We start from the raw sequence: 2,670 nt of genomic DNA on the forward strand, positions 1-2,670 counted from the left end.
AAAAAAAAAAAAAAAAAAAAAAGCTGGTGTTCAAAGAGATTTCCGACAAAGGAAGCTTTAATACCTGAAGCCAAAAAATGCAAACAGGTAAGTTCAATGTGGGAGATGCCTTCCAGACGCAATCTCAGAGGTCCAGAGCTGGTCAATGTCTTCAACTCCAAAAGGTGTCCCATTTTGGTAGAATCAACAATTCATGTTTAGGGGGAAAAGTGGAAAAAAAGTGGAACTTTATTGACGTAATGTTTTTTGAACCTTTAACATTTAATTTGGAAGAATACATGATATTGGTGGCTTGAGCATCATCTGCTTCTATGTCATGTTTTTAACCTCAATTTACCTGGGAAGAGAGCAAGGCTTCTGTGAAGGAATCTGTAGAGACACAGAAGGAAGTTTTGAATTTAAACAGGAATTATTTACAACAATGAAAAATAAAGGAGCAAAGTCCATCAGCAGTTCACACCAGGATCTTTGTTTAAAAAGCCTTTTCTGAGGGCCTTTGGCCAGATCCAGGAAAGCTGGAGATAATAAGGTCAAGAATGTGCATTTCATGTTGAATCATAATCCTTCAGAAATACTTTCGGGCTTACAGAAACCAGTTACCGTCTAAACCTCTCTGGCTGAAATGCAAGCCCATTTTAATAAGTAAAAGGAAATGCTTTCAAAGTGATTAACATCAGGATTTTAAGAATTGTTTGGGTGGCAAGGGACTTGGAAAAGAACAGGTGTGTGTTTCTTCCCTAGAGAGAAGGTGAAGGTGCTGTTTCTGGCCTTTTTCAAGTTGCTAGGACATAACGTCAGGACACTAGCCCCTGGGAGGCCACTGGGAAGAGCTGGAGCACAGTGCTGCTGTGTGGCCCCAAATCTGCTCCTCTCCATCACCTGGGTTTAAGAAGTTTCTCATTGCTCTGGTTGCAGGGATTCGTGATTCCAGCACCCAGCCTCTTAGTACAGCTTTGATATACAGTCACAGCTCCTGGCTAGTCTCCCTGTTTCATTTCTCTGTCCTCTGCCACCTTGTCTCTTTGTAATAGCCAGTGAGCTGGGGACAAGATCTGATCATTTCATTTCTTTGTGTAAAATTCCTTAGTTGTTTATTGCAGAATTTCAGGTACATCTCCCCTGCTTAGGCAGCCCACAAGGCCCTTTATGATGCTATTTCTGCCTCCTTTCTCTCTGGCCTTGGCTCGGCATTGCTGGGTGTCCCCACCCTTTGTTCCCCGTGGTCCCACTATGCCAGCTGAATTAAACTATTTACTGTTCCTTGAGGGAGCCACGTTCTTTCCTGCCTTGAAACTGTGCATTATGTACCCTCTGCCTGAATGGAGTTTCTGCTCCTTGCCCCTGTCTGCCCTCCTGCCTGGTTATCTGCTACATGCCCAAGAGTTAGCATGGACATCATCTCTTCCAGTTCCCACTGAGGTCGGATGTCCCTGTTGAGGCACTGCCCTCAGTCTGCTTTTCTCTTTCCTCAGCTGTGTGAAATGCATCATTCTATCTCCAGTGCAGAACACAGGTGTGGAATGTAGCAAAGTCTTGAATGGGTGGCTGGCTGTTGGCACGCGCTAGTGTGGTGGACTTTAGAGCCAGTGGGTCTGGGATCAAATGCTGGCTTTGCTAATTTCTTGCTGTGTGACCTTGGGCAAGTTACTTAACTTTCTGGTATCATTGTTGTCTCATTGATAAAATGGGGACAATGATAGTACCTAGCCCTTGAGGTTACCATGGGAAATCGAGAATTAGATTACAGAAAGCGCTTAGCAAAGTGCCTGGCTGGAAATAAGCATAGTACACATGTGAGTTCTATTGTTACATCTGTGCTGCTCCCATAAACTTGCATTGATTTTGCACAGTTACAGTTACCTTTTCATCCCTGCCATTATTTATGCTATTTATTTTTAGGGAAAGTCCCTCTAAGTACCTAATTGCCTCCAATTTCTAAGGATAAGAATGTTATGAAAAGTAAAAATGACTTGTTTTCTCAGATGCTGCTTGGGAGGAGTTTGTGTAGGTAGAGGCATGTGGCATAGCACCAGGAGTGGCATGGCATGGGCAGCTTATCCATAATGCTTTATTCAATGATTGGCTTGGTGCTCAGTTGTCAGCTCTTTTTTTCTTAAGGAAATAAATAGATCTCCAAACAATGAGATTGGTTAACTTTTTTTTAATTGAGAAAAGGATCTTGCTCTGTCACTCAGGCTGGAGTGCAGTGGTGAGATCTGAGCTCACTGCAACCTCCACAGCCTGGGTTCAAGCAATTCTCTCCTGTCTTAGCCTTCTGAGTCACTGGGACCACAGGTGTGCACCACCACACCTGGCTAATTTTTTTGTGTTTTTGGTAGAGATGGGGTTTCACCATGTTGGTCAGGCTGATCTTGAACTCCTGACCTCAGGTGTTCTGCCCGCCTTGGCCGCCCAAAGTGCTGGCATTTACAGGATTGAGCCACCTCACCCAGCTGAGATTACGCTCGGCTGAGATTGCACCCGGCTGAGATTGCACCCGGCTGAGATTGCGCCTGGCTGAGATCATGCCCGGCTGAGACTGGTTAACTTTTGAGGGTCACTTATGATACGCCTCACAGGATTGATAAGGTGTTTCAGTTTCTTCTTATCCTATCATTCATGCTCTTTGAAAACAAAATGAAACAAAACAAAAAAAACCAGACACCAAAT

At 44.0% G+C, this 2,670-nt stretch overlaps 1 protein-coding gene across 1 annotated transcript in view; it reads left to right on the forward strand.

Moving 5' to 3' along the window:
- Positions 1–2,670, forward strand: part of CLIC6 (chloride intracellular channel 6) — a 49,621-nt gene that overhangs the window by 2,185 nt on the left and 44,766 nt on the right. The gene's annotated exons all lie outside the window — the stretch shown is intronic.

The sequence above is a fragment of the Cebus imitator genome, unplaced genomic scaffold, assembly GCF_001604975.1.
Source record: "Cebus imitator isolate Cc_AM_T3 unplaced genomic scaffold, Cebus_imitator-1.0 Scaffold41, whole genome shotgun sequence".
NCBI classification, from domain to species: domain Eukaryota; kingdom Metazoa; phylum Chordata; class Mammalia; order Primates; family Cebidae; genus Cebus; species Cebus imitator.